General features: G+C 35.8%; 1 pseudogene; it reads right to left on the reverse strand.

Moving 5' to 3' along the window:
- Positions 1–669: 669 nt before the first annotated feature.
- LOC119191579 lies at positions 670–9,678 on the reverse strand (annotated as a pseudogene).
- Between the last annotated feature and the right edge of the window lie 9,933 nt (positions 9,679–19,611).

Consider the following 19,611-nt stretch of genomic DNA (forward strand, 5'->3'; position numbering starts at 1 on the left):
CATTGTATTAGTCGAGCAAATTAAGTTTGGATTTGAAGACAGTGCGACCTAGTGTTTAAATGTGTTTAATTATAAATAGTAAAAAAAAAAAAATTACATTACTAAGAAACGTTTTTATAATGTGGTGCTTTTGTGCCAGTTTTGGAATAATTATAGATATTTATTTATGTTTTAAAGTAAGGCACTACTTATATTTTTTTAAAATATTAGATAACTATTACATTACCAATAATAAATATAAAAAAATCTTCATAAAATAAAGGATCTCAATGTATGTAACGATATGCATTTAAATCACAGACTAAAGATTTATATAATATTCGTCGAGCCACAGCTATATAGTATCATAGTAGTCAAGTTATTTGGAAGAACAGCATTCACTTCAATCCTTTATACAGTTGTACAATTTTTCGATAATAAAACAGACATGTATGAATCGTAATACTGTTTCTGAACTTGAAATGATCGAAATTATATTTGATTTTATGTCGATGATTAGACAATTAGAATGATGGGACAAAATTGGTTGCCATGTTTAAATTATTTTATTGGCCTAGGTTATTAGAGAAGTATTTTCTTATTAAAGTCTAACCTCACCAACTATAGCATTAAACACATCACATATCACAGAACAAAATATAAATTATGGCAGGCAGTGCATCTGTTTAAGTTGCAAGCTATCTCGGGTAACGGTAATACCTATAAATTACCGTAACATGTACCCATTATTATTAACCTTAATTGCAAGACTATTACACATTTTATGTATAAATCATCACTGCTCCTACCGTTCCGAGTTCGATACAGTTTAATAATATATACAAATACTTATTCATTTGTACATAGACTTCGAGGAATTTCAAGAACTATCACTAGTCTTTTGGTTAATTTTCACATTATTTACACTCTGAGATTGTTCAAGATCTCGACAAAAACTATGCGCTTTGCATTTATCGTGATGATTCAAAATTTCCAGTCTGAAGTTGGCGTTGCCTTCCACAAACGACGTGCGTTTCACTGACAGCTCGTGCGACCATTTGCGGCAGTAAATGCAATACATGATATTTAGCGACTTGTCATATTGTAACCAAGGATATATCGACAGCCAATTAGTACGGAATCGTCCTCCCTTCTTAGCAGTGAGAGTACACTTTCTATTCGGGGTGGCGGGCGCGCAAACGTCTCCGGGCGGAAGAGCGAGGATCGAAGCGAGTATGTTGCCCGAGGTTCGACCCGAGCTGAGGTCCAAAAGGGATTCGTTACGGTCCTCCACATTGTTCACCCGAAGCCAGGCTGAAGTCTGCCAACAAAGAAGGATAGGATCTGCTTTATAACGAATATTGTGAGAGTCAATCATCAACAATCGAGCAGATCCCTTCCTTCCTTTTGACAGCCTTTAAAAATCATTGAGCAAATGACTCATATTATGTCACGTATAAAATCCACAGAAGAAAAAGATCACCCTCATGAAATGCGTGCTATAATAAATAACAGAATCCACGTCTTGAGCCCTAATACACGTCAAAGTTAAGAAATAAATTAGATGTATACCATTCCTATGCTTGATATGGATATGCCGCAGAGGAATAAATAGCATCGAGTTCACTAAAAGTTATTGTATGTGTTAATTTCGTAACAGTAAATGTTCGCAAACGGTACAGATAAATAAAAAGACCAACCTGCAGGTGGGGCTGGTCAAAGGGCGGTGCATGCGCGGGTTGCTGCGGCGCGAGAGTCGACGCGCCATACGGCGAGTCCGGCTCCTGCTTCACAAGCGGCGTGTGCGCAGGCGAGCGCGTGCCCAGCCGCGCCGCGGTGTGCGCCGGCGGCGGCGTCGACGGCTCCGATCCTGACCCCGTCGAACCCCCCTTGCCAGATTTTAGGTGGCCCTGCTAAGCATCAAAAACATACAAAATCACTCATCTATCGATCGGGTCGGTGTGCGATGTGGGTATGAACCCGTGGTATCAGTAAGACAGTTCAGTCTCACCTCGTAGTGACGGTAAGCGGAGTCGAGGTCGTCGCGGGGCACGGTGGAGTTCTTCCTGCGGCGCTTCTCGAGCGGCTGCAGCTGCGGCTGGTGCGAGGCGTGGGAGGCGTGCGGCTGGTGCGGCAGGTGCGGCGGCGGCGCGGGCGGCAGCGGCGTGAGGGGCGCGGGCGGCGCGCAGTGCGCGGCGGGCGGCGTCGCGAACGACTCGGCGCGCGACAGGTTCTCCGCGCTCACCGACGGCGTCGACCGCTCCTCCGACTGTAACCACACACGCCCACCGACGTTAACTATTGCTATTGTTTAACACATGCTTAACTACGAAGGATCAACACATCATATTGACCATTAATAACTATTATTGTGCTTGTTCCTATATTTTAAAAGAATATGTTATTATTTTTTAACCAATTTCTACAGTCCAAACAGACAACGTAATAGAAAGTGTTCGATTTATGCCATTAATATCGCTAGCAAAATATTCTAAAACCAACGTTACTATTATGTCTATCATAATGAACATTGAAATTTAATTGGTTTTCTTTTGCATTACATCGCGTAAAATTTTAAATTTACCTATCATAATTGTAAGAAAACCAAACGATTACTACTTTTTGTGCCACCATTTACAAAAACTCACGCATACATTATGTTACTAAAAGTTAACCCAGCAAAGTACTGATATCTGATATCGACGTGATCTTGACATTGTCTACAAATCTGTGTGTCCGAGCTTTATTCATTATTGTAACTTGTTCTAATAAATGTCATATTTACCTTCGGATTTAAAGTATTATTTTCTGTCAAACCTCTAACTTGTAAGCTTTCAGCAGTTTTTAGGAACATTGGTAGCATATTTTGGCCAACATTTACTTCACCCTGAAAATTAACAGACAATTTTTTTATTATTCTGTTTTTAAAGACCTTGTTACAGTAACAAGAACCAAATTGTGTGTATTACCTTGTACATGAAGTCAAGGAGGGATTTCATCTCCGAGAATCGTACATCTTTGAGGAATATGATTGGATGTGGATGAGAGTTCTGTAGAAATATACTTTCAAAATATGGGGAGCATGCTGATAATATAGTTTGGTGTGCCTAAAACAATACAAAGAAAAACATTATAAATATAAGAAATGGCGCAGAGCTATGTGAAGGTCTTCAGAATACATTTAGTATTGTGTAGAAACAGTGCACAAGTACCATTTTGGTTAAACTTTTGTTATTATAATTAGATTGTAAATGTGCTCTTTTCATGGCCTAGCGTTTCAATAGTAAGTTAACAGCTGAGAAATACATACGCTTACAAAACACTGAAACGCCCTCGAATATTTTTGTCCATGTAAAAGAATCTCCACACAGGTGTTTTATTGTCACTAGAATAAAACGAAATGTGTGCGTGTTTTAACAGTGTTGGGATATTGGCTTGTTTCAGGTGTATATTTATTATAAGTAATAAGAAAACGGCCGCTCAATATTGGTATTATATTTATGATACCTATCATCATATTGCGAGTTCATAATATTTTATGAGTATTATTAGATTATTGCATAAAGGTCAAAACAACGTTTTATATTAAAAAAGACTTTTACCTAACTTTCGACTGCAGTATCGGTTTATGCAAAGATGTCTACTTTCACTGTGAGCCTTATTAAAAAGGCAGATACTATGATCGCCATTAGAGATCTAATTTCTAAACAAACTTACTAGTTCTTAAAAATATATAAGTAAAAGGTGCCTTATGCAGTTAATGTAGGTGAGATCGGGATTCAATCTAAATGTAAACATTAATTATATAATTTTCCAAAACGACTTATATTAAATAATTTTCAATTGTTGTGCAATCTATTGTTTACCCAGGACAATATAATTTTGTAGATAAATTAAAATTATTTTCTAATCTTTATAATGCGATAATTAATATGTAGACATATTCATACTCAATGAATTTAGCAAGCCATCGATAGAAGTAAAGCTTAAAATATATATATATATTTGTACACGTGTAACGTAAATGTAATAATTTGTCTGAGTACTGCATCAAGACTGGCACAGTTTGAAAATGTCGGTTTTGCGTAGATTATTATCTGTTACCTGTGCGGTTCGAGATGATTTTACCGCGCTCTGCGTACGAGTTTCAGACCAACGAGTTCTGACCGTACTAGTTATAGTGAAGGCGGCGCTTACATTGGTTATCCAGTTACTTCAGTTTACATTTCTAGTGAGAACATCTAATGGGTGGTTATTTTAATGCATGCAAAATAGTCTCTATATTCAAGTTTTTTGCGCAACGGAATTTTTTTCTACCTACGTAATATACAATTCTGTCCACATTTCGAGGACAAGCATTTAACAAAGAAATAATAATGTATCACATCGGGAATTTTGCTCCAGCCAATTTCAATGTGAATGAAACAGTGCCAAGGTCCGTTCTTGTTGATACATTCCTAATAAAATATGTTGTTATAGGTATTACTTATGGCGCTGAACTTGTAAGCTCCACCAGTAGCACACATCGAACGCGACTGTTTAGATCAAGACCCTAAAACACGTTTAACAACTGTCATAAAAAATTAGAAAGTTAAAAAACATGCAGCTCTTCTGCGGACTCCTTTCAACCTACAAAACAAATTGCATTTTATTAACATAAAACTTTAGCTTTCATAGTTAATTGTTAAATTTATATTTAAATGGCACATAAAGGAAGTTAGTTTAGTTTACTGATATGTGTTATTGACCTTTAGATTTACCGAAACGCAATAAAAACTGTATTCTCCAATACAACATGTCACTACTGCTAGTCTTTTCATAGTTTATTAAATTGGATTGGATTTATTTGTCAGAAGATTCATAAAATATTTTGTGTCCAAAATGGTTTTTCTGCTTCACATAGCAATAGTCTCAGCGGGCAGTACATACATACATTTTAACATATATTGTCAAAATCAAGCCATTTAAGTTAAGAATAACCTTGTAAAATTAGCAAACATTAAAATATCTACAATGAAGACTACCTTGACTTAATGGCCTAAGGTAGCAATTTGGTTTAATGACAATCAGGATTTTTATGCCTTATCTAGCTCTATCTATTTATGCATACGTATAAATTAGAATTTGCCGCTGTCCTTGGAATTAATTATCATGAGTAAAAATGTTAAAAAGAACATACAATAAATGTTTTAGGTAAATCAGTTTTTTCTATATTAGCAGCTATGTGAATTTAATTTCAATGGTTAATTTAGTGTTTATAGCCATGAATTTGTGGATCTACAATAATGCTCTTAATGGTAAAAGACGCGGTTTATATAGCTACAACAGCTTTAGATTGTTAAGTACTTAGCTTGTTTTGTTTATGGCATCATACGTGTACACACGGATACATTCCACTCACGCGCACTGGCTGGTTAAAGCGGAGTTACTAGTGAAGAGGAAAATTGGTGAAACACAAACTTTCAGACAATAACTTATATCCAATGCGTGTTCTGCTATCGGTTCCGGAGTATTTATTTTTAACCTCGAAGATCGAAGATCGTAATAATATTTAAGCCAAGTAAGATCACTTTACATACAAGCGACAGGTCGCGGCTTCACCCGCGTTAAAAAAATCCGAGATAAAGGGAGCCTAAATTCTCCCAGGGTATCGAAACTATCTCCATACCAATTTTTTATCGTAATCTGGCAGTCAGATGCGGCGCAGGACTTTTTTTTATAATATATATCTTTAAACACCTTAAGATGAACAATTCTGTCATAAAAAAATTCAGCAACTCAATGACTATATTAATTTTGCGCGTTTGGTGAATGTGAATGTAGCAGACAGACTTTTTTAATATAAAAAAAGGAATAATTTATTGAAAACGATCTGTTAGGAAAAAAATGTTTCTTTTATAAATAAAGAATTTCGTATTTTACTCTTCTATATGTGTAGCCATTGGTATTTTACGTCACATACCTGTAATCGTAATTATTATGATCATTAATAACGGTGCAATACACCATAGTCAGTAGCGTGACGACAACAAAAAATCGATCATATTCAGGTTTTAAAAAAATCATCAAATGCACAGAAAATGATTACGTACGTGTATTCCAAGTTCTCATATACTTTTTTTATAGCTGATAAGTTAGCCAAGATGACTATTATTTATTGATTTTATTAAGGTAAGTTCGAATTAATTTTCTAGAATAATTATAATTTATGAATTCGTTTGTGTATTTCCGTAAATTTTGATGCTTACTTTTCGAGTACAGCCAATAAGTAAAATTTTCAGGCGAAGGAAAAGACCACCTTTTTTTTACTACAAAACAGAATCCTCAGTTGCCTATACAACAAGATAATGTGTATTGGTTAAGGATAGAAGAAAGGAGTGGTCTTCTATACATATAAGTAGGCCACGTGATTAAATTTGCCCATAACGTCATCGGAATGGATGCCACGTAGATACTTTCCAAATATATATATATATATATATATATATATATATATATATATATATATATATATATATATATTTTTAGGCCATTTATGTTAATAATCATTTACATTTGATTAATTAAACCACTTCATATCAAGGGAAATTAAAGAATATAATCAGATATAGTTGAATGTTGTATGTTGTTTGTTCTATAACTTTTCTAACTCTATGGCACCTTTTACAATTTTTCATATGAAAATAATAAATCACATCCCTGATTCAAGTAGATCTTTATTGAAAGAAATTATTTTTATTTTCTAAAATCAACATGTTTAATGACTTAAAATTTGGTCAGCGAATTTATCTTTTGATTAACGAAAAGCAAACATGGCATTTATACTGCATATCACTTTCAAATTTCAATTCAACAATTCTTGAATGTTAGATATTAAAAAGAAAATTGTATTTCAGAGATATTGACATATTTTATTGGATTTCAATCTGCGGTTTCTTGATTTGATGTGATTTTCGTAAACACTAGCTTCAGTTCACGGCACTATCCACGTAAAGTTTTATGATAAAAAATTATATGGTCAGAAGAAATTTCAAATGTCGTAAGGGTCATTTTGCGGCAATTACGTGTTATATACCACTGAACTGAAACTTCTATTCTTAATTTACCTGTATATATTTATAATTTTGATTTCTTTTAAAATGAGAGCTACGGACCTAAAATTGATTTTGTAGTAAATGTCAAAAACTTAAATCTTTGAGTCTTGTAGGTCAAGATTTTCATAAATAATTTACAACTTTATATTACTTTATACTACAAACATGAATTTGACAAATATTTGTCTAGAACGCATTTCGATAGAAAAATAAAATAAAAGTACTGAAAAGTGAAAAATGATTTTTGGCTCTCCTCTAAAAATATATGTCCTCCAAGACATTTGAAATTTTCTACCGTTGATATATTATTACTCTTCTTGGTTTATCTGTGCATCATTTTCATCCAAATTCAATCATCAGTATTGTATATTTTTTTAACACACATACACATATCTATACAACTTTTTACATTTATAATATTAGCAGGCAGTAGGATTTGGTTCAATTGTGATTAGAGGCCCGCATGTAATGCCTTAGAAATTTTTGTTCCTTTAAAACCATTTGAAATCAGTATATTCGATAATATTACATATAATATAACTACAGTTTTGTCTTCTAAAGCAGAGTTTTGCAATATTTTCTTAACTTTTCTTTCTAAGAAAATACTTTTTCATGCATGTAAATGATTCAAGCACTATAATTAATAAAAGTACAAAATGCAAAAATGTTGTCCATTTCTGTGAATTCAAATAGTTTTAATTTGTCTCTACAATAGTTTATAATCTTGTTTATATTTATTTTGCCACTAACTATTAAATTTCATTTTCATAATTAACAAAGCGTCATTGTGCATTACTATGCACAAGGATTCATGTTTATTAAAGAACATTGAAAGAAATCTTGAAATATCACAAATTTATATACATATTAATTTATGGAAAACTATAATAACCAATAAATAACTATTTAAAATAATTGTAAAATATTCATTCATAGAAGCTCCATTAAATTTATAACTTTATTTTGCAATAATAACAAAACATGTTTCCCATAATATTCATGAATTCAGCCTATATTCTAGTATGAATATAAATTAAGTTCTATTATTTATTCATTATTTAATACTGAGATTTTATTTTTAACAGCATTACAATGCAAATGATGTGCCTCAAATATAATTCAACAAGATCAACTAAAATTGAAAAGATTATATATGAAAGAAGATTGTTCATATATAATCATATGGCAAGATCAGAGTTTAAATGTTTTATCAAATAACAGTAATGAAAGAAATATTTTACTGATGCATTAATAGTGCATTACTCATGTTTGTTTACTATGTAACTTATATTGTATCATAATAATAAACAGCTGTAACTGCATGCTCCAACACAATGTCAATATTTACATACATTTCCTACAATATGATATAACGGCAAGTTCTTGAAAAATATAATATAAATCACTAATTAGTACTATGACATTTAAGTTAAGGATGTGGAACTTTGGACTAATAAATCTATGCATTTTAAAAGGCTGCATCGAAATGGTTACATAAAAAAATTCGAGAAATGTGAAACTGATATTCAAGTTGTTTGCATAATACAAGATAGTAATTTTATTTAAATTAACGAGTAGAACCTGTAAAGAATTAATGTAAATATTAATAAATATGTTGCAACAAATAGACATACCTTGACTGTTTCCCCATCGCACGCGAGGGTGACATCACAGAGAGCTTCTCTCTGTAGCAGACTCGCAAGCACATCAGTCAGATTGTTTGGATGGTTGTTCCAGCGCCAAGCAGAACTGCTGGTCCATTGTGGGTGCTAATGTCAGTGACCGTGCTGCAATCAGTCACATAGCTACATTCATCAGCTATGTACTAGGCATAATAAAACACCAAAAAACGACAAGCAAGAAAATTATCATGTGGTAAAATTCAAATTCAGAATTTAATTGTAAACTAAACTAGACTGAAACACTAAGTATTTAAACAAGTGGTAATTAAAGACGCGCGCCGGTTATCAAATTTACATTAAGATACTATGTGCAAAAAATTGGCGGCCATAGGGCCTAGATAGGAGAGCGCAGAGATAAGTGACATCAGCGGCTCGAATTAATGGGGGCCGCGGGCAGCGAGCTTACTGTACTCAACATTGACAGTTAGCCCGCCGACACATATCTACTTGTTGCATGCTCTAAACAACACCTATACATTATGTAATTTAAGTCCAGAAGACGGAGTGCGGGGCCAGCGACCCTATGGGACGCGGAAACCTCTAGCCGCCTCTATAAACGAGTTTAAAAAAGTAGTACCGCTGGCCAAAAAAATCGCAACATGCTGACACCGTTATAATCGCCAAGCTGGATGTCCCAGTTGCTAGGTCCACACGCGCGATATTAGGGATTTTGAGATGCACCACTATTTGTTGTTTATCACAGAACATGCCGCGTGCCTAGAATTTGGCACAGGAAGATATATAGGATTTCTAAACGCGTAGTTGTGTCAACTTTAGCTATTCGTAGCGCCATTTGCCGATCCCGTATCACAGAATCTAAGGATTTTACTTTTAATAAACACTGAATTTTTCTCTAAAATCACGAAAATGTCACTATCACAAATATTTCTTGACTCAGAAACACAACAAGTCAATATTTCCTAACTCACCATTTGCAAAATTTTTGCCATCACAAACGCCACCCGACCCCTACCTTGCACTGTCTTTTTGACCACACACACATCTCGATTTCCGTGTTCACTCACGGCCTTCGGAATATCTTTCACATCAATCGGCCAGATTCGCAACGCGAACTTCATGCGTTTCTCAATTTATGGCGCTAGATTCAAATTTTGCAATATAAATGTATAACAAAATCTACTATAATATGATGTATTACTATTTATTAAAGTCTTTTAATAGCAAGACTTGTTTAATACAGATATATTACTTGATACATGATAATTTCACGGAAAATCTTCAAATATTTACCATATTATCTCCATCCATAGATATTATTTGAAAAGAGGTTATGACGCGGAAGCAACACTTGTACTTTAGGGTTTAGGACGATTCTGAACACTAAAACGATTATTCAATAATAGGAAATAATAACATGTTTCTAATTTTATTTTATTTAAACTAAAATTATTGCAAATTTCAACAAAAAACTATAATTTTAACATTGGCCTTGACATTATTATCACAAAATTCGCACATGCACGTCCGATTAGGTAACATAGCGCCATCTACAAAAATGATCTGATGTGCAGAGAGCCGTTTCATGTAGTTTCATGTCTGGGAAAGATGGCGCTAGCTAAATGAATAGAAATAGATTTATAGTCATAGTACAATGAACCCAGTATAATATAGTCGAACTCTAAATACCTATTGAAACTGTTTCGACGACAGCAAGCCTTTACAATTTTTTTGCATTCTACAATATGATCTCACTTTAAAGTAAATTTTATTGTAATGTAGAGACAAAATGATATAAATACTTACTTAATTTGGTTCCTTTCTCCGTATAATTATAGGTAGGTTTATGTATTTTTATTAAAATGGAATTTTAGTCGTGCTCTTTTTATAGTTTTCTTTATAATTGTTTAGGTAAGGCAGACTAGTTTTTATCCTATTAAGTAGGAATTTTAAATAAAATTCAACCTCGAGTCTATTAAATAAGGGAAATCAAAGATGATTGCAGTTGTCCATACATATTAGTGGCCCGTATTTTTTATTTGATTGTATAGAGTGCAGACATGATCGTTTAACAGACTCGAGAAACAGTTTTAGGAGCCTAATGGATAAATAGAGCGAAATGCGGCCTGATCACGAGTAGTAAGAGGTCAGTGAACTTGACAATAAATCGGTGAATTCGGCCTTCTGTTCTACAAGTAGGCGATGACGCCAATTAGGACATGTGTTGATGCTCTATGCTTGTCTAGACGTCTATGTCATCTTTTTTTAAATTAATTTAAGATATTGTACGCAGTACTTTTTTTTATTATGTAAGTAATTAACATATTAACAGGCTACTTTTCAAGTCTCAAAATATTAAAGAGCGCAATTTCAGGTTTCTTGAAACCATCTACCTAGGTACTATTGGATACGATTTTTAGGATTGTTAGGCCAATATTTAGTTCTTCATAGTTTAATGTGCTCGGGGTGACTAGTGTAGGATATGTGACTAGTGTAGGAAATACTGGTAAATATAGTTTTAGGCAGTTTACTAAATTTTATAGAAATTTGAGCCGCGGATTAAATGGTTGGCAATGAAGAGATAATATTTTACCTTATTCATTGAAAAAAGAAAATTGACAGAAAACTAATCGTTTCTCTTTTTAACAATCATAATATGTACGAGTACTTATTTATTATATACACACATGTACTGTGCGACCGAAGTTTCGTTTTAGGTTTCGGTTTTGGCAAGTTTTGACGGTAAATTGGCAGTTTTGGTTTAATAGAAACTATATTTATAAGTCCTCATCGCGCGAATAGTTTAGTGAAATTAAAAAATAAACAGTGTAGGAAGTTAAAATAAATTAATATGTATTGATTTCTTTTTCAACGTTGTTATGGGGGACTTCAACGCTAAAGTGGGAACCCAAAGTCACGGCGAATCCAGAGTGGGACCACATGGTTATGGATGTCGGAATCACAGAGGACAAATGCTCGTAAACTTTCTTGAGAAAGAGGGCTCTTTTTGATGAATTCATTCTTCAAAAAGGGACCCCAGAGGAAGTGGACGTGGCGAAGTCCGGATACTGTGACAAAGAACGAGATCGACTTCATCATGACGGACAAAAAGCACATATTCAGAGATGTCTCAGTGATCAATAGGTTTAATACCGGATCCGATCACCGACTTGTACGAGGCTCTCTGAATATCGATATTAAGCTTGAAAGAAGCCGTCTCATGAAGTCCACGCTCCGACCTAATCCACTCCAAATCATGGCGGGTTCCGAAAAGTTCCAGAGAATGCTCGGAAATAGATTCGCTGCATTGGCACCCTCTGAAGATATTGACGAGATCCTACACAATCTGGTTGATGCGCTTAAGGGAGAGGGCATCAAAATCTGTAAAATGCAGCGTAGAGGCAGAAAGTCCAAACTCTCGGATGAGACTCTACGGCTTATGGCAAATAGACGCGAAAGCACCCAAGTTACTTCGTCAGAGAGGTCAGACCTTAACAGGCGCATAGCAAAATGATACGCCGAGACCTTCGGAGCTTCAATACACGCCTCATTGAAGAAGCGATAGAGCGAAACCGAGGGTCTAAGGTATTTGCTCAGCAGCTTAGAAGGAGCCACCTGACGAAGTTAACGACACAAAAGGGCAAAACCGTTTCGTCACAGTCGGAGATTTTGCCGAGATTGAGGACTTTATGGTCGATTATACGCTGCACATGCTCCTTATCCACGGCATGTCGACCATGATCCCAGAGCCACCCTGACGCGCCACTACAGCGACGATCTGCCAGAAATCGACCAAGGCGAGATCGTGTTGGCTCTGAGACAACTTAAAATGGAAAAGCCCCCGGTGAGGACGGAGTTACTTCGGAGCTCCTGCAGGCAGGTGGCCTTCCTGTCATACAGGAGCTACAAAAGCTGTTTAACACCGTTCTACACTGTGGGAGAACTCCAAATGCGTGGAGTAGGAGTCTGGTGGTTCTTTTCTTTAAGAGGGGGATCAAACCCTTCTAAAGAATTATAGGCCCATCTCACTCCTGAGCCACGTCTATAAGTTGTTCTCCAGGGTTATCACGAATCGCCTCGCTAGGAGACTCGACGAGTTTCAGCCCCGGAGCAGGCTGGGTTTCGCGGAGGATACAGTACCATAGACCACATACACACAGTGAGGCAGATTATACAGAAATCCGAGGAGTATAATCGGCCCCTGTGTTTGGCATTTGTGGACTATGAGAAGGCCTTCGACTCTGTCGAAACCTGGGCTGTCCTGGAATCCTTACAGCGTTGTCAAGTAGATTATCGCTATGTCGAAGTGCTGAGATGTCTATATAAATCTGCCACTATGTGTGTCCAAGTACAGAACCAGCAGTCGGGACCCATTCAGCTGCGCAGAGGGGTGAGACAGGGGATGTTATTTCCCCAAAACTGTTCACAAGCGCACTGGAGGATTTGTTCAAGACTCTGGACTGGAAAGGTATGGGCATTAACATAAATGGTGAGTACATCTCGCATTTGCGTTTCGCAGACGACATAGTGATAATGGCAGAAAACACTGGAGGAACTACAACAGATGCTAAACAGCCTAGCTTCGGCCTCACAGCGAATAGGTCTAACAATGAATCTGGATAAGACAAAACTTATGATCAATGACCACCTAGATCCAAGACCTATCGTTGTCAATGGCCACCTTCTCGAAGTTGTTTCGGAATACACCTACCTTGGGCAGATTCTGCAATTAGGAAGAAACAGCCTTGAGAGGGAGGTTAAAAGAGAATCCAGCTGGGCTGGGCCGCATTTGGCAAACTGCGTCGGGTTTTCTCGTCACTTCTACCACAATGTCTGAAAACGAAGGTTTTCAACCAGTGCGTCCTACCTGTCATGACCTACGGTGCCGAGACGTGGACGCTCACAGTACGGCTGGTCCACCAGCTCAAAGTCGCTCAGCGAGCTATGGAACGTGCTATGCTCGGAGTTTCTCTGAAGGATAAACTTCGTAACGAGGTCATTCGTCAGAGAACCAATGTCATCGACATAGCACACAGGATTAGCAAACTGAAGTGGCAGTGGGCAGGGCATATCTGTCGAAGAACCGATAACCGATGGGGTAAACGAGTTCTTGAGTGGAGACCACGGCTCGGCAAACGTAGTGTAGGACGCCCTCCAGCTAGGTGGAGTGACGATCTGCGAAAGGTCGCTGGTAAGAACTGGATGCGACAGGCCGAAGACAGGGTAAAATGGCGTATATTGGAGGAGGCCTATGTCCAGCAGTGGACAAAGATATAGGCTGATGATGATGATGATGATGATGATGATTTCTTTTGTTTAAATAATTTATGCTTTCGGTGTTATTTCATCCCTTATCTAATATTAGAAATTTCATATATAAGAGTTGTTTCGTTCATACCCGCGACTTGTAGTTAAAATTGCCATAATAAGCATTTTATATGCATACTAGCTTTTGCCCGCGGCTCCGCCCGCGTTATAAAGTTTTTCGGGCTAAAGTTTTCCGTTATAAAAGTCACGCTATATATTTTACCGGGAGCCTATGTTCTTCCCAGGGTCTCAAACTGTCTCCATGCCAAATTTTATCCTAATACGTTGGGTAGTTTTTGAGTTTAACACGTTCGGGCAGACCGATGCAGCGGGGACTTTGTTTTATGATATATTTTTGTAGAACTCTTTAAGAGGAACAATCCCGTCATACATTATTGTTGCATAACTTTAACCGTTTACGCAGCGCACGCAACAGAGGCTCTCAAAACTAATAAATTGTCCCCGTTTTTGCATCATGTTTCATTACTGCTCCGCTCCTATTGGTCATAGCGTGACGATATATAACCTATAGCACTCCAGGAACAAAGGGCTATCCAACACAAAAAATATTTTTTTCAGTTCGAACCGGTAGTACCTGAGATTAGCGATTACTGCTCCGCTCCTATTGGGCATAGCGTGATGATATATATAGCCTATAGCATTCCAGGAACAAAGGGCTATCCAACACAAAAAGAATTATTCAGTTCAAACTCCTAGTTTCTGAGATTAGCCATTACTGCTCTGCTCCTATTGGGTATAGCGTGATGATATATAGCCTATAGCACTGCACGAACAAAAGGCTATCCAACGCAAAAATATTTTTTCGGTTTGGACCGGTAGTTCCTGAGATTAGCCATTACTGCTCCGCTCCTATTGGGTATAGCGTGATGATATATAGCCTATAGCACTCCATGAACAAAGGGCTATCCAATGCAAAAAGAATTTTTCAGTTCGGACTGGTAGTTCCTGAGATAGGCATTACTGCTCCGCTCCTATCGGGTATAGCGTGATGATATATAGCCTATAGCACTCCACGAACATAGGGCTATCCAACGCAAAAAGAATTTTTCAGTTTGGACCGGTAGTTCCTGAGATTAGCGCGTTCAAACAAACAAACAAACAAACAAACAAACTCTTCAGCTTTATATAATAGTATAGAAGTATAGATAAACTTGTGCACTTCCTTCAGGCACTCCAAAATCATTTGATGCACAAGGAATAAGGATCGATAATTTTTATTTTGCCACTAAGATAATGCCACGTGATTTTTGGAGCAGATTTGAAGGTCAGCATAATCTGTTTCTACCTTTATTTTGAATAATTGAGAGACTTGTAAATCAAATCAGACAAACTGAATCTTTTGTTATTCCACTCCACTCCCATTGTCAATTTCTATGAGTTTAAAATTGTTTGTCTCCAATAATATCAAAAGATAAATCGTGAAGACACACATAAAATGTAACAATTAAACTTATATAAACTGTATTAAATAAATAAGTTTGTTAAACAATGTTTCACGGTAATGTAGAGTCACTTTTGTTAATAAAATTTTTACTATCAAAATTCTTTTCATTATAATGTTTTGTTTTACGTTAGTATAAAATTGTTTTTATTTAGCTGCAAAAACGATCATTTCCTAGGTCATTTAAAACATTAGTCAGTCGACTCGGTCTCAGACAATAGTTGGATATCTTCTTTATTGAATAACCACATCTATGGGCGTAAATGTATACTTACTGAAATGTCAAAAAAAAATTTGAAGCGTTGTACCAAAATTAAGTTTCAGTTTCGATTTCGGCCGAAAGTTTAGTAGAAATTCGGTTGCAAACTAGTTTCGGTTGAACGCTACACACATGTAATGATAATTTCTATGGTGCTTACGCAGAGGGCATTTTTTTCGCTGAAAAAAAAACGCTTTATCGCTAGCGTCACTTGGAGGTGAAATAATTAATAATGTCAGAATCACTTGACGGTTCTACTATGTATTTAAATACCCACTATGTAATGTAAACTCTATACCTAATATTGCTGCATTGCACTTGATGCTTACTTGCCATTTGCAATGTGAAGCAAGTGTTTGACATACTCACACCTGTCATTCAAGAGTGTTACAGTCGCCACACAGGTACTAGATAATATATGAAGATTGTAGTAGATATCTGGCTTCTAAGTGGAGACGGGTCAGATGAATCTAGTATGCGTAATACAATCATAGATATGTTTAATTGCATTGATGTCTGAGAACTGAAAATAACAATCAATTTAAGAAGTCTATGTTTAAATTACTATTGTTGCCTAATTTATTTAGGAGGATACGAACTACAAATTGTCTCGCTATTGGTTAACCGAATGACAAGTCGACTAAAAAGACCGGTTGTCCTTTAAAGCCGTTTAGTGAGTCCCTGGTCAAGTCAATCAGCTAAAGACACCTATTAATTCACTTTATAGTTTTTTCCCAAAGGAAAAATAAAATAAAAATATAATTTTGCTAAGTATCCTAATTATTTTATTGGTTGGTAAGTAAAAATTATTTAAAACAACTGCTGTTTAAAAATAAAAGCTAGATTTATCGTATGAAAATATATCGAAATGGAATTCCGTGATGGAGTGTTGTGAACAACAATCTGTTCATTACCGCGATGATGAGAGTGGCTGTCCGTGTCACTCCGTAATGTAATGCAGTGCAAATGAGTCAATCTCCACGGGGCCGGGTGGTCACAGCGCCATTAGGTAATCGATTTGTTCAGCCCCTTCGACATCCAAGCCTTTACCATTGCTATTGCCGGCGTAATGAGAAGCTTGCCTTCAGTTAATAGAAATGATCGTTTAAATGGAATAAATCCAGAGATATATAGTTAAGATTAAAATACTTTTGATAAGCTATAATATGCCATTACTTTGCTTTGGTTATGTATACGTACATAACCAAATAATTTTATATTCATTACTTGTTAGAGACCTGATATTAATAAGGCATTGGTGATAATTAGTTACATATAGAGCTATAATAAATTGTACACCTGATAATCTAATAATGACGTGAGAGGAAAGTCGACCACTGATGCACTTAGTTTTCCAATCTAAACAATAGAAATTCTACGGGTGCGCGGCCCGCGGGACGCTCATCTATCTCTATGTAAATTATCCCGCAAATAACGCCGACTTGTGTTCATCAGGTCAGGCACGTGGCACAATGACGCGATACATCCATATTCTTTATGTCATACCTTCCTAGGTACATTATATTTTTTTATCTAGGAAGTGTTTGAAGTGGTTCTCTCTGATATTTTAAGCTCTACACTGACATTGCGCGAAAAAAGAGGAAAATCCATTCCCATCATCCATTTTTTATGAGGAAACGGTACAGACCACGCTACGCCTGATGGTAAGCGCAGTGCAGTCCAAAAAAAAAGTGGACCAGCAAGGGACTTGTTCAAGAACCTAAACACATTACCGCTGAAAATAATACTAAAGTTGTTTTCCAAAATCGATTGATAAGATATATTTATTCGCTAAGTTGTTGGTGCTTCCTATTTCATTTCATTTCAAGGGCAATATTACTAACAGGCATGGTAACATATACTTAATATGCTTATTATGAAATCATTTCTTGAATTATGAAGACGATTCACTAGTTGGGTAAATCATTAAAATATATTTACCTCGTTTGAGTACATGTATCCTAACAGTTAAGTAACGATAACCAAGATTTGAACTATGAGTTAATAAAAACTTACCGCTTAATACGACAAAATAATTCGCAGGAGCAGAAAGCGCACAGCCCCGGAATTCCCTGCTTGTTTATTTTTCTGCAGCCATCTTCTCTTATTCATTCATTCCGTGTTAATAGCGGCCAATGTGCTCTCAAAATTAGGCATTTGTCAAAGATTAGAGCCATCGCCGAATGTTGCAGACAGCGTCTTGATATTTTAACCACTGAACTTGGCCAATCAATCAGTCAGAATTAATCGGTCAATACAATGCAGGGGTTTTACAATAATTTGCAGGTTTTTAACAAACTTACGATCCATCCTTGGTTCTTCATTAACTTCCATCCTTATGTCCTTATGCCACATAAATTAAGATAAGATTCGCTGTGCAGAGATGGATAACAGAGTTGAAGATGATTTGAATAAAATGTGAAATAATCTATGGTTATGATATTTTGCCACTATACAATATTATCTAATGCAATCAAAACCAGTTAACCGGCCGACATTATAAATGATAATTTTTACATTGGTCTTGTCATTTTAATAATATTTTAATGATCATCTACAAGAAATGGAGAATTAATGAAATAATATTCATTTCTATCCATAGAATTTTATTTGTAAATGATCTATAATACTTGTAAGTTTTTTAGACAAGAATATGCTTGCATGAATGGAAAAAATATTGAATATAAAAAAATCTGAATTCAGGGTATGGAATATTTCTCGTAGAGTTAAAAAAAATATTATGATGAATCGAGACGGTTATTCGTCAGTTGACTAATCGCAGTAACCGTCCGCCTACTCCTATACGTGATGATCTTCATCTTTGGCTACACTTTAAACAGCCCACATAGTTTAATTGAACACTGGGATTAGGTAAAATAGATCGTTATATTATTTATTATACTAATACGTATTGAATGTAAAAGGAGTTAAGAAGACAAAAGGAAAGGAGAAGCCAAATAAAGACAAATAAGGATGAGGAAAAAGATAGAATATTTAATAACGCATGGTCAATAAAAATATCGTGTAAATAAATTGGAGTTATAGGAGATGGGGACTTGAGAAATGAAGGTTCGGTTTCAGTAGCTTTAAAAAGTAATTTGTGAAATATATCACAAAGAATTTTTGTCTGGGTGTATGTTTGTACACGCATCACGCAAAAACCACTGCATGCAATTGAATACAGTTTCGACCAATGTATTAATAGAAGTCTAAATTAATATTGGTTTAGTTTTTCCCGAGAAACTATAAAGCGGGACTTTTATCTCGGAAAAACTTTTTTACGTGGGCGGAACTGCGAGCAAAACATAATTGAATAATACCTAAATAGATAAAAAATATATTATATTCTTATTTATTGAAAAGTTTGGAAAGTAGTTTAAGTTTGAATTTTGGGGATGAACATGAGTTACTACACTAACATAAGCGACTATACATATACTATACTGGCCACAAGTTGACAGCATCTGCTTGATCCATAAGTTAAAATTTCTCCCCGGGCCGCCTTAAAATGCTTTCCATTCTTGGCGGTGCGCGATTTATCGATGGGAATACGGAAAGATTAACGAATAATGAAAAAAATGTTAGGGTCTCTTTTTTCTTTCTGAATATAAGTATAGCTTCTAAAATACAATCAGCGTGCTTTTTTACTGGGGGGAGGTAGTTAACATTGAGGTATTTTGAGATTTTTTCTTAAACTGTATACCGATGTAAAGTTATTAACGGAAAGATAGTTTGATAGCAGATAAAAAGGCTGATTTTCGAAACAATTTCGAAAATAAGAACAATCTACTGAAAATTCATAACACTGTTTTGTGCCTACATGTGGCGACATCTGTGAGAGTTCGCGTAAAATTTAGCTGGTTATGTAGT

Source organism: Manduca sexta, unplaced genomic scaffold (genome assembly GCF_014839805.1).
Source record: "Manduca sexta isolate Smith_Timp_Sample1 unplaced genomic scaffold, JHU_Msex_v1.0 HiC_scaffold_1665, whole genome shotgun sequence".
In the NCBI taxonomy this organism is placed as follows: domain Eukaryota; kingdom Metazoa; phylum Arthropoda; class Insecta; order Lepidoptera; family Sphingidae; genus Manduca; species Manduca sexta.